This window comes from Salvelinus namaycush, chromosome 9 (genome assembly GCF_016432855.1).
Source record: "Salvelinus namaycush isolate Seneca chromosome 9, SaNama_1.0, whole genome shotgun sequence".
Classification (NCBI taxonomy): Eukaryota; Metazoa; Chordata; class Actinopteri; order Salmoniformes; family Salmonidae; genus Salvelinus; species Salvelinus namaycush.
Window position 1 is genome coordinate 42,457,798 of NC_052315.1, and position 13,915 is coordinate 42,471,712.

The window sequence follows — 13,915 nt, forward strand, 5'->3', positions numbered from 1 at the left end:
CAGGCAATTTGTTTCATATTGAAATCTTAAAGCATAAGCACCATGTCTGTAGAAGTTCAAGATGTCCCCCCATTGACATGAATGGCACAGTAACCGTGCCAACGCTGTCAGTGGAAGTTACAACCCGCTGGGCACACCGTGTCATTTCAACATGGAAATGTGGGTAATATTTGGTTGAGACGTTGATCAATGAGACTTGAACCTTTATTCCCCCACAATAACAAAAAAAACACAGAAGTTTGTTGAATTCCTAATGTGTTATCTATCACTATGCTTTCAACCATCTAAAAGGACAACCAGTTTCCAATGGAAAACAATGGTGTCATCTAAATGTGTTATTCCTGCGCTTTCAACCATTTAAAAGCACAACAAACAGATATTTTGTATTTATACTTCATGTGTTTTCTCACTGTGCCTCATCACAACCAAATGACATGTACATTGCTGTTGATATTACATTGAAAATACATATTGCAAGTGATCGATGCTGTTTGAGATTCTGCACAGATTATTATAGCAAAAGATCTCCACAGACCTGCAACCTTTGAATGCTATCTTGAACGTGCACGCTTTCTATGATTAGGCCTACATTAGAAAACATTTATAATTACATTAACCTCAAAATGTGGCTATGGATGTGTTACTCATTTTAAGGTTGAATAAATACTGTTACATTAGTTTGTAAGATAACCTTTACTTTAGGCTATTTACTGTCTTACAAAAGTCATATCGAATTGTGTTTGGTTGACTCAACCAAATTTCAACTTCTAAAATCTGTTTTTTATAATGTTAATATTAAATAATCACTGTCTAATATATCAGTGTGCGTTTATTTCATGAAAATAACTCCAAATATGATATTATATCATTTATTTCCCTGAGCCTCCTTTTGCCATTGAAATGCTCAGTCTGATCATGTGGGCATGTTGATACATTTATTTACATACACAGCCCTAATTGGCGGATAGGATCGTCTAGACTCTAGAGAGTATGGGTAGGCAACTAGATTCAGCAACAGGCCAATTTTTGTCTGAGAGGATGGTTGGGGGGCCGGAAAATAATTATACAAACAACTAAGCCCAAAAATATATTATATTTGAAAATAGCAATAATGTCATAGCTTGACTACATTGAGACATACATTTTATTTGTGGGAATATATTTACTCAATTAAAACAATTTTTTCAATGAATTCCTGTTGATTTTTCAGTCATTTTTTATACAAAAATACAAAACAAATACAGGAAAAGAATCACGTTTTTGATTGCACTGACACTTTAAGGGAAATGTATCTAATGCTTGGATAGTTTCATCTGAGCCACTGGCTTAATCCTATTCTTTAAATGACTACTTAGGGATTTTGGTAATTAGGCCCTTTATCGACTTCCCCAGAGTCAGAGGAACTTGCGGATATAATTTTTATGTCTCTGCATGTAGTTTGCTAACTAGCGCTAGTGCAATTGATAACTAGCATTAGCACAATGACTGGAAGTCTATGAGTATCTGCTAACGCTAGTTAGTATTGGCTCGCGAAACTACCTCCAACTTCCTTCATACTGGACACAGAGATAAAAATGGTATCCACGAGTTCATCTGACTCTGGGGAAGTAGGTAGATAACGGCCCTCATTGCCAAAATCACAAAACGTGTTTTTTTGGTTTAGTTAGAGATGTGAATCAAACATATCATTTGTTAACTTGTCTACAAGTTAATAGGCTATTTACTGCATTTCAAAAGTGATATAGATTTGTGTTTTGTTGTCAATGCAACCAAATATCAACATTTGAAGGAGATGTATATTTTGTTCCACTGACTTAGTCTGACTTTAATTCCAGTTTGTCTACAAATTAATAATTGATATGCTGGATTCACGTCTCAACCAAAAATCTAAGTTAAAGAATATGACTAAATCAAATCAAACTTTATTTAAAAGGCATCTGGTGATATTTAGTTGCGTTGACAACCAAACACAATTCAATATCCAGTTTGTCTACAAATGAATAACTGATATGTTGGATTCACGTCTCCATCTCAGAATCAAAGTTAAAGAATAGGACTAAATCCTATTCTTTTAATTCGATTTAATCCTATTCTTTAACTTAGATTTTTGGTTCAGATGGTGACGTGAATCCAACATTTGAATTATTAACCTGAAGATTAAATGAGAAATTAACCAAAGGTTGAAACCCTAGGACATGTATTGTCTGTTTTTAGTTGAACCCTGGGTTGAATTGAAACAATAGCTGTTGATGACTTCGCAAAAGCTGTTGATGACTTCGATATCGCAAATGCGATATACGCCTAAATAGTATCATTGATGATACAGTATATGACTTATAAAACATGGTTACATTTCATTTGCTCTGTTATACCTACCCTTTGGAATGACTTCGATAGCAACAGTGAGATCTCTCAATAATCATTCTCAAGATAGCACATTGGCAGTGGCGATTTTAGCATTTAAATCTTGGTGGGGCAAACAAACACAAAAATTGCCAGGATGAATGCCAGCAAAGCCACTACACAACACAATACTCAACAAATACCTTAATTGCACTATAACAGTGACAAACAGTGCCCACAAACTCTTAGGGCCTACATAAAGCTGTCCCAACAGCAGAGTCCTAACAGCAGTCCCAACACCTTACCACTGCTACACCTGGCTATCAGTGGAGCCTTGTCTGACAGCGAAACAGTTCATTCAGTCTCATTTACTGTCTTTTAAAAAAACATAGCGGATATGGCTGACTTTCTTAAACAAATGTGGTTTCTACTGACAATTGAGATGTACAAACTATGGCATAAGGGGACGACAAGCGGATAAGAGGCAATCCATAATTTTGATTAAGACATTAATGATCGAGCTAGGATGGAAAAAGTCAATATAACTATTTGTTCAGCACTTTTGAAATGTATAGCGACAGAATTCAGAACATGGGCCGTTCTTACAGCATTCTCCCTGTACACCAAGTCAGAACCGTAGGATAAATAATGGGGGCATATAAGCAGACAATGAAAGCTGTTGAAATTTCACCCATAAAATAACAGTTTACGTTGATTCCTTTTTGCAAATTCAATGTATTTTCCACCTAGATTCCACGTCACAATATGTAGACAAATTACGTTGAAACAACGTTGATTTGACCAGTTTGTGCCCATTGGGAAGGCGATGCAGTGTGCCTGTCCTCTCTAATCTACACTCTTACACGAAACACTAACAGACTAGTGTGCCTCTCCTCTCTAATCTACACTCTTAGATGAAACACTAACAGACTGACTGGGGAGAAGTTGAACATTGTTATTATAGAGGGGCTTGCTGTATAGCAAGAGGGGATAATTATTATGGTTCAGGCATCAAAATACACTTCTGGCTCGACAGGAATTGAGCAGCTGGAGAATAACACTTATAATGACACTCGGGTCTTGCTGAGGACATTCAAATATCAGATTCCCCTTTTGCAAGACCAGAAGAAGCCCCCTTATATTCAGTGTCACAGTGAGCGAAACACAGCAAAACTTTTGAACTCGTTTTTCTCGAGAGGTGATTCGTTATCGGTGTGGGAAAAAAACACAGAATTTCTCTACCATAACGGGCATAAATAAACTATTTGCTGAGTTAATCATAAAAGAGGAATTCACTTTTTCAGAATAATTATAATTTCACAAAAAAAGGCGAAGTAATTATTCATTATTCATAACCCACTTAAATTCTCCCAAACTTTTGAAATAAAATTTGCATCATTTCAAATCATCATTTTTTTCTCCCAAAGTAGAGCAGTGTATCTGTATTGTTCCTCATCAGCGTGAAGGCATCGTCATATCTGTCATTGTGCAGGGAAATGAGATGAAAAGCACCATAATCTATCTCTACCTCTCTCAGCCCCATCTCCATCTCTCCTCTCCTCCACGAGTCTCTCTCGCTCCTCATTACTCCTCCCCACAGCTACACAATCACAGGAGAGAACAGGGAACCAGTCATCTTCTGAGCCCAAAAGCCCATTTTCTTTCTTTCCACCCTCCCTCCATTGTACGTGTGAGAGTCTTCGATATGTCTTGAAATGCAACATAATGATCTAGTTTTTACCACCGCTAACAACAGGCATAGAAATGACTATGAAACAAACGAAAGGCTTGATCTCTCACTGCTTTGACCTATTTTTCTCCCTTTGCAGCAGAAATGGATACAAACACTTCTTTTGTGTGAGATAGTTCTCATAACATGCTCGAATCAAGTAAGTCTATGCTGACGGTAAAATTGTTCTCTGATAGCCAAACTATGCCATTCTTAGAGAAAACTGTCACTCATCACTCATTAACTTTCCTCAGAACCTGTCAAAATGCATCAACAGAATATCTCAAGGAGATATATTGACAGAGTGTAAAATCTCTCTCCTTATGGAGCACGCTGCTGGCTTCCTTTGAGCTGCAGATCCACCTGCATCAGCAGAATAGGATGGGAGAGAGACGCCAGCCGTTGTCCTGATCCCGTCCACATTCTGATTGTACCCACATTTGTCGACAGGTGTAGACAATCAAAAGACACATTGTGATCTGATTGGGATTAGATCTTCCTGACCACCTCCGGAGGTAGTCGAAGACGCATCTTGTACGGATATCCTCCGGATAAGGAAAGCATACGGTAAACGTCACGGTTGTATCGTCCTGACAAAAATGACACCGGCCAGTTGAATTAGATCATGGTCTTCATTAGAAACCGATGGATCAGATGCCACCATCCAATACCATGTTCAGCTCTGAATAAAATGGGCATGTAGAAATAGATGTATTTCTGAAGAGATATCATCCCGAATGAGAGAAAGTGTTCTACAGTTCCCATGTCCAATGCCAGCGCAAAATCTAATATTTGAAAACATTGTAGGCTACAGAAAGGCCAAGGATTTTAATAGCAGAATCTAAACTGAGCTATGTATTGGGGATGCATGTAGGGACAGACTAGGATGGAGCTGCAGTAGAAGAGCTCAGTGCATGGCCAGGTATAGTGTGTAGTTGACTGATTTTTCACCTGTACCTTTAGATCTAGCCAGAATGTACGGTGGGCGGGTGGTGAATAGTCTATCCCAGTTGCAAATATCAAATTTGAAAATTATTCATTGGTATTATAATACAATCCTCAATTTTATTCTATTCTATTCTCTGAATCTTTGAGCATTTTCCAGCTATCAATAAAGTGCAGAAGATGTCCAAACAAGGGCACAATATAATGTAGGCTTCAATACGAAGGACTCTTTAGCTTACATTGACATTGACACTTTATTCATATATAAAGCCATGTGCTTTACATGCGTGCTCCTTTGCAGTTTTTATCGATTGCCACTCTTATTCATGCATTTTCATAATTTGACCATGCGTCTTGCTATAGGTTATCATCAAGGTTCCGTTAGCAACTTTTCATTCACTGATCAATGATTTGGAGGAAACTAAACCACGGTCATTCTCCCAGCATGTCACTCTTTCCCCTTCGGTACTGTTTAGGGATATAGCCTATTAAAGGATATTTACAGTACAAGATTACAATATAAAGACAACGTCATCCATGCGTAAAGAACAACCCTGCCCAGACCTGTTTGAATAATACGTTGTGCCATTCGGAGATGCACTTTGTAAAATAAGAATTTGTTCTAAACTGACCTGCCTAGTTAAATAAAGATAACATAAATAAATGGCTAATTTAGGGAAGGGACCATTTTAGCTGGCTAGCCACTGGAGAACAACAACAATTCAACAACGAGATGCAACAATTCAAGTTTTTTCTGTCGACGTATTTCTCTTGATAAGAGTGAAGCCAAATCCAAACGGCATCCCGCTGACACTTGTTTTTGGTACGCCAGGACCAGTTGAGCTCACTCAGTTTATCTCAACGCTGATTGGGTATTATTGTATGCTTTTTTTAATCAAGGGAGGCCAATGCTTCTTGGCTTTCCTTGCATTCAATGCTACGGGCGGCAACAATGTAATACTCTTTTTGACCAGACCGCATCAGATAGATGGCCAGCAAATACAGAGGCAGAGGGGTGCTGTTTCGCTCGCTCGGATGCTTTCTCTGGTGAGATACATTCAGCCTCTTGCAAAATTGAAGGAAAATTCTGAAAACACAGAGAGACGAAAGATAAATTATTTTATGTTTTTTTTATGGTACATTTTTTGAGGAAGCCTGGCTTCCCTTGGCAACCATGAATACACGCCACTACTGCTGTCAGAATGGGGCCCTGGGCCTGTGATGTCTGGCCCCCTGCTAGATGTCTGTGACGTGTCACACTGCAGACAGCCAGTGTGAGAGCGAGGAACACTAACACCCCCTGCCTACTAATGACTTACAGACCTGGGGGGGATGTCTGGCTACTCTGACCCCTTTGTCATGGAACACCATGCTTCTCCTCTGTGATGGAACACAATGGCTTTCTCTCTCTGGGGCTTGGGTCACTATGGCCACATGAATGCAAGCAGATGTCAGAATACATTCTTAGTGTCAATGCTTTATAAGTAGAATATAATGTTTGAAAATGTAAAAAAATATATACGAACAGCAATGAACGGGTGTCACAGGACACAAGATCAGTTGGATAACAAAGCAAGAGCTCTATCATGTAGGAACTGTCTTCCTTTATGTGTAATCATGAGTCTAAATACAAAATCTGGACTGAATCTGACTATTGGTTCTGACAATGATTGCAGATGATTTTGAACATTAGCGTTACATACAGGGCTTTCACTGCTGTAAGAGCGTCTGCTAAATGACTAAAGTGTAAAAATGTAAACGTATTCATACCCCTTGACTTATTCCACATTTTGTTGTGTTACAGCCTGAATTCAATATTGATTAAAAACATTTTTCTCACCCATCTACACACAATACCCCATAATGAGAAAGTGAAAACATATTTTTAGAAATGTTTGCAAATTTATTGAAGATGAAATACACAAATATCTTATTTACATAAGTATTCACACCCCTGAGTCAATACATGTTATTTAAAATACCATTGACAGTGATTACAGCTGTGAGTCTCTAAGAGCTTTGCACACCTGGATTGTACAATATTTGCCCAATATTCTTTTAAAAATTCTTCAAGCTCTGTCAAATTGGTTGTTGATCATTACTAGACAACCATAGTCTTGCCATAGATTTTCCAGCAGATCTAAGTCAAACTGTCACTCAGCCACTCAGGAACTCCAGTGTAAATTTGGCCTTGTGTTTTAAGTTATTGTCTTGCTGAAAGGTGAATTAATCTCCCAGTGTCTGATGGAAAGCAGGTTTTCCACTAGGATTTTGCCTCTGCTTAGCTATATTCTGTTTTTATATATATATATAAAAACTCCCTAGTTTAGAGATGTACCATGGGCCTACACACTGAATTTGGAGGAAAATCTATCCTGAAGGACTTTATGGGTCCTTGAGGCAAATGTGTGCAGCATGAAGTCTCTAGGTCAAATGGGGAAGCGGATAAGAGGGTTTAAGAGAGACTGCTTATAACGGCGCCACCTATAAGCCAATCGGTGCCATTCTTTTTGAACAAGTTACTCATGGCCTCATGTTACTCATGGCCTCTAAGTTACCAATCTATGCTTGAGTTATTTGACCATTTAGAGGGGGGAAAAATCTAAGATTAACAATATGTTTCACACCCTCTACTATATCCCCCTTTTCAAGTCATTTCACCAGATGGTAATTGAAAACAAGAATTAAAAACTCTAAATGACATAGCTAGCTAAACCTGGACAAATGAGGTTACATTAAGATAAAAAGAGCTACAAAAATAGCTTACAACAGCTTTTTATGTATTTACCACACATCTTACAGCTTACTGTGGCCTTGAGGTGCCGTAATGCTTACTGAGGGAGAACTGTGATCAGACAACATTTCTTAGAGCTCCCCACTGTCAAATCCACACTGTCAAATCCTACCGTAATCCCTTCAACCTGTTTCTCCTGACCTGCTCCTGCAGCATATGCTCTATCCACAGGGCACTGAACACTCCGCTACCTGGCCAGGGCTGCTATGGAGCACACCTAGGTTCAAATACTATTCAGAATTTAAAAAATACTTTTAGCGTTTGCTCTAGCCTGCCATTAATTGCCAGATGGTTTTGCCCTTTTGCTACTATTCTATTGGTTCCATTGAGACAGGCAAGATCAATCAAGCCCAGATAAAGCATTTTAAAATTATTTCAAATAGTGTTTTAACCCAGGTCTGCTACTGAGACACAGCTACACCACCTGGGACACTCTAGGACACAGACAGACAGGCATGGGTGCCCATGCTAAGAGCTGGCACAACAACACTCAGCCAGGCTGGGTCCTCCATGGTATCAGTCACATGGGTTGAATTGGGACTGAGCGTCCCCTTTCCAGTGCTCACTTGTCACCAGATTGGGTCCTACTGTATGTTTGGAACCTGTCCCAGTGCATCACCCAGTGTCCTTTGCCAGTCCTCACATACAGTAAGACAATCAGCCAGGCTGTGTCCCAACCCATATCTGTCATATAGTTTGGAACTGGTCCCAGGGCCCCGCCCCCACCAGTCCAAATAAAATGCCTCCTAACGCTAATGCTAATGGCTATGCTAGCCAGCCAGCCAGATAAAGGTGTAATCCAGCTAACCATGAATTAACTATTTAGCAGTCTTATGGCTATTTAGCATCTAATGGTTTGGGGTAAGAAACGGTCTCGGAGCCTGTTGGTGCTCTGGTACTGTTTGTGGGACGCCATCAGTGGGAACAGTCTATATGGCTGGACTCTTTGGCAATTTTTCGGGCCTTTCTCTGGCACCGCCTGATATAGAGGTCCTGGATGGCAGGGAGCTCACCCCCAGTGATATACCCTCTGTAGCAGTTTGCGATCAAGGATGGTGCATTTTCCATACCAAGAAGTGATGCAGCCAGTCAAGATGCTTTCGATGGTGCAGCTGTAGAACTTTTTGAGGATCCCATGCCAAATCTTTTTAGGGAGGGCGGTTGGCGCTATTTTTCGTAAAAAAAGGAACTACTGCTGCAATTATACATTTGAAATTTGTAATAGAAATATATATATTTTAAAGTTCACCCAGAATGAGGTCACAGCGTTAGAGATGGATGGGTGTAATCTGGTCTCTTGCCTTGCCATCTACTGTAATCAGATGGTGGGTCATTGCAGGGCCAGTAGTAGAATACTGGAGTAGAGATGAAGCCTGTGATTGCTTATAGAGCACTGTTATAGAGCACTCTGCAGTGGAAAGAGGCGTACCTGAGTCTCTGCCATACCTGGAGGCAAGACTTCCACTGCAGAGCAAACTGATATGCTACGTTTCAATGGTGAAATGTAGCATATCAGTTAGATTCCAGTCTAGAAAGGTACTTCCATACTCCAGTAAATTGACATACTCATGAATATTAGAGCATAATCACTCATGGTTTAATAATATCGAAATCTCAATTTTGGAGCCTCTATTAATAGACTGCCAAATGCTGCCAAAGTGTCTGCATGTCTGTGATTTCCAGATCAAATAGCCTTGGTAAATTAACGATTCCATCTTTTGGGAATGGGGAGAGCGTAACACGGCATACTATATTTAGGCTTTCCCCATCTCTCTCTCTCATATATATATATATATATATATATATATATATATATATATATATATATATATATATATATAAATAAGAGAGAGAGAGAGAGAGAGAGAGAGAGAGAGAGAGAGAGAGAGAGAGAGAGAGAGAGAGAGAGAGAGAGAGAGAGAGAGAGAGAGAGAGAGAGAGAGAGAGAGAGAGAGAGAGAGAGAGAGAGAGAGAGAGAGAGAGAGAGAGAGAGAGAGAGAGAGAGAGAGAGAGAGAGAGAGAGAGAGAGAGAGAGAGAGAGAGAGAGAGAGAGAGAGAGAGAGAGAGAGATATGTCCAGGGCCTGATCTCCATTCAATTCTCAGATACAGTAGCCTTCGGGTATGGAGTTAATGCCACAAATTCAATTTTAATTAAATTCCCTCTCCTGGTAAATTCAACTTAATTCAATTAAAATTCTAGGTAAGTCTTTGAATTCAGAGATAATTATATTTGTCTCAACTCCAATTGTAGATAAAACAAAAAAATACATGTTTTAAGTGAGAAAAGGCATTTGTCTGAAAAGGGAATTCACATGAACACCACAATGCCTACTCCACCCATGCTCTACCAAGGTGTTCCAGCACACAGCTTTGACCTACTACAGTAGCTATGTTGGTGTTGTACTTCAAACTATGTGTAGGCAGGCTGCTTAGGATTCAAAAATAAATACAAGTACAAACATAACATAAGCTACACATTATTTTGACAGCGGTAATGAACTGTCCCTCGATAAGCACAGCAATTGATAGAACAGGGCCATGTTTGAAACACAAGTAGTTCTGAGCTTAATTCAATATTACTCCTCATGTAAGCTAATAGTATCAGAAATCAGGAATGCAGACAGGCTTTATCTATCTGAGCTGCTGTGTCCAACATACCTGTTGTTATATTGGGCACCTACTGACCAAAAAATGATGTTATTATGATTTTTTTTTTTCAATAACATGTTTTGCTAAAATAAAGGTTTAAGAAAATACAGGCATACACCACATTACTACAAGACAAAACTGCTCAATCAAGCCAGATGGCTTGCTTTCATTTAATTAAAAGCATGAGAAGGTAACGTAATGGGATAATGTTTTACTGTGGTGCATGAAGAATCCAATACTTTACATTGCATGCGGTACAAATCACATTATTGTGGAAGCACCTCCTCTAAGAGCCTGAATTAGGCTGTTTGAGAAGGTTTGAATCCTAAGGAACCTGCCTACACATAGTTTGAAGTACAACACCAACATAGCTACTGTAGTAGGTCAAAGCTGTGTGCTGGATAACCTTGGTAGAGCATGGGTGGAGTAGGCGTTGTGGTGTTCATGTGAATTTCCTTTATTCCTTTATCCTTGTGAACCCTCACAATGTTGATTTTATTTATAGACAAGATTCCCAGCTCATAATCCCACTGAAAAATTGTCAAGAGCAAGTAAACAAAGACTGAAGAAAATATTTACTATGCGATTGCACAATGTAGCTGGCTAGATGAATATAGGAGTGCAAAATATGGATTAATTGTTTTCAATGGAAGGGTTCTTAAAAGTTATCTCTCGCTAAGGTGAGCTGTTACCGTGAATATATCATAATCACCCCCCTCGGTGTGTCAAATGCAAGCTGATTTGGAGGTAGTCCATCTGAATGTTCCCTGGGACAACGGTGGTCTACTCTGACATCATGCAGTTAGATGTTCCAGTGGGAGGAGGACATCAACAAGCACATAGAGATGGCCTAGTGCTCTGTTAACCAGCTGGTTTTGGCATTTCTCTGTGACAGGCGCATGCCCACAATCTGCCACTTTGCCATAAATCACTGTGTCCCTGGGTAGTCCCGTAGGGCAGGGTTTCCCAAACTCGGTCCTACATCATTATACTGAGAACGTGTCAATTGTTAAAAGGATGTATTTGGGTGCTTTTGTTCATGTCTTTCGCGTGCCCTGATACTGCACAATGAGCAAAGAGGAAGTGAATCGCAGCTGGAGTAAGTTTGTCAAAAACAAGACAAATCACACAAAAAAAGTGTCTGGACCCTTCTATAACATGCCATTAACAATTCTTTTTTGATTTACTTCAGAAATAGGACAATTATCCTTTAAGTCTTTTGTAACTATACCAAATGTAACATATCATACTAATTTCAGGGTCCTGGATTTACATTTACTATGTTACATCTAGTCTATGAGACCAGGCTGGCACACAGCAAGTCACGTAAGCAAGCAATGATCCTGATGTTGTTTTAACCTGGTGCAGCGTGTGGAGCCCCTGACTACATTTTACTTCTGGAATGGCGATTTCAGATTTTCTGTGAACACACTGAAAAGGAATTTGACACTGTGTAGATCAGTCGGCACACATTTGTATTATAAATGTCAAGACGGCAGGAGAGGGAGTTTATGCCGGAGCAGGAATTTATTCTACAGGTGTTTAAAACAGCGATGCTGTCAGTCTGGTAAGCATGCACAACTGAGGTTCTATTTACATGTACGTTTGGGGTTCAACCATTTACTATATGTGGTTCAACATAGCTAACTTACTGTTTCTTAACAAAGCAATTTGTTTTCTTAGCTTTGTTTTTTATAGTGGTCTTGGTTGTTCTTAGTCGAGGAAATGTAGCGTAGCTAACTGCTGGGTTTGCCCTGTCTGAAATCTGGCTACCTCGTCTTGATGTTACCATAGCTTGGTCTGTGCAATGCAAATGAACGTGATTAGCATGGCAGTTTCCCAAAGATTGGTGAGTTTAAACTTAATGTAACTAACTAGTTATAGTTTGTGTAAGAAAGTATTATATATTGTGGTGCATGAACTGGCCATACAAGTTAGCTAACGCTACAGCCTTAATTTGGCTAAGGTTACTTAGCTAGCTAAAGTGAATTGGCTATCATAGCAGCCAAGGACGTCCGCTAGTTTATTTGTGCATATTTGTTTGTGCTCCGATTACACACAAGTGTCTAGATCAGCAGTTTACACATGATGACTTTAGCCTTATGTGAAAAAACTTATTTGGCAAAATATAGCTAGCTAGCTTTCCTCGCTTGTTGGTTAGCTACCTAGCCAATGTTAGCTCTTATCTGTTGGGTATACCGTTAAGTTAGCTAGCTAGCTAATCAAAACAAAACCACATTCATAGGCTAGCTATCTTTATTTGCCTGTTCGTTTGCTAGCTAGTTTTCAGCTGACTGAAAGCTAGTTAGAGGCTAGTTGCTGGACTTTATACAAGCAAGCTAACATTAGATAGTCTAATGTTAGTTAGATACCTAGCTAATCCAAATATCTGTTTGCATTTATTGATTAATCTCAGCTAGCTATTTACAGTAGTCTAGGTTTGTTCGCATAAACTTCTTGTGACTGGCAGCATGGTGCAAGCAGCTGTGTTGTTGCCGAGCAACCAACCAGGAGTTAGAACTCTGAGTTTCGGCTGAAGCTACAAAAAGGTATCACATCGTTGTTTCTTAACGGACGGAAATGTGCACGTGAGAGCTATAATTTATACATTTAACAAAAACTGTTGCACCTACAAACTTAGTTAATGCGGCATTTTTTAAGACCAGTGGTAACTTTATGGACGCTGTCTTGTTTTAATCCGACGTTTCGAATTTGAGCTAGGTAGGAGCAAAAAAATACTCTTAAAACTCAATCTCTAACGACTCTGTTAACCTTTTCACATGTGAGTTCCAAATGTCTCTAACAGTCGCCACAGTTTGAGTTTTTATGCACGTGACTTAAGAGTACACTCACTGTTCAAAAATGTGATTGTTACGCAACAGAACAGTTAACCCACGCTGCCATCAAACCAAGGCACGCTGTCTGCTAATTATCTATAGGCTATGTTTCAATTTGTCAATCAAAAAAAAAATTCTAACAAGTTTTATTTTCGAACAGTTTGAATTGAGGTGTGTTCAGCCTCCATATTAATTCACATAAGAAGTAGCCCATTTCACTGTTGAGGTCAATTTATGTTTGAGGCTTTACTGAGTCTGACAAACTTCTCTCTTCGACTAGAGCCCAAATACGTCCCCAGTGTTTCCCCATATTAATTAGGCAGACATTAACGCATCTATAGTCAGAACAGGCCTTCCACAAACTTTTCCCCCTGCCACATTTTCTGGCTGGCGCCCGCATTGCCTTCATTGTGTTTTCTTACAAATAATAACATTGGATATGTGTGCGTTCCTATCAAAGTAAGTGCCTTATTTTCTGTATATCGTGTTGTCGTTTCTACTGTAGAATACCATATGTACAGTATGTATGGAGCATAACGTATTTACTGTTTTATTCACATTTTCAAGTACTGGTGATAAATCATGCATTCTTGCATAGAATGTAATGGACACGTGTG

General features: G+C 39.3%; 1 protein-coding gene across 1 annotated transcript in view; it reads right to left on the reverse strand.

Annotated features, from left to right (window-relative positions):
- tspan9a (tetraspanin 9a) overlaps window positions 1-13,915 on the reverse strand; it is a 285,667-nt gene that overhangs the window by 9,435 nt on the left and 262,317 nt on the right. The window lies entirely within an intron of this gene.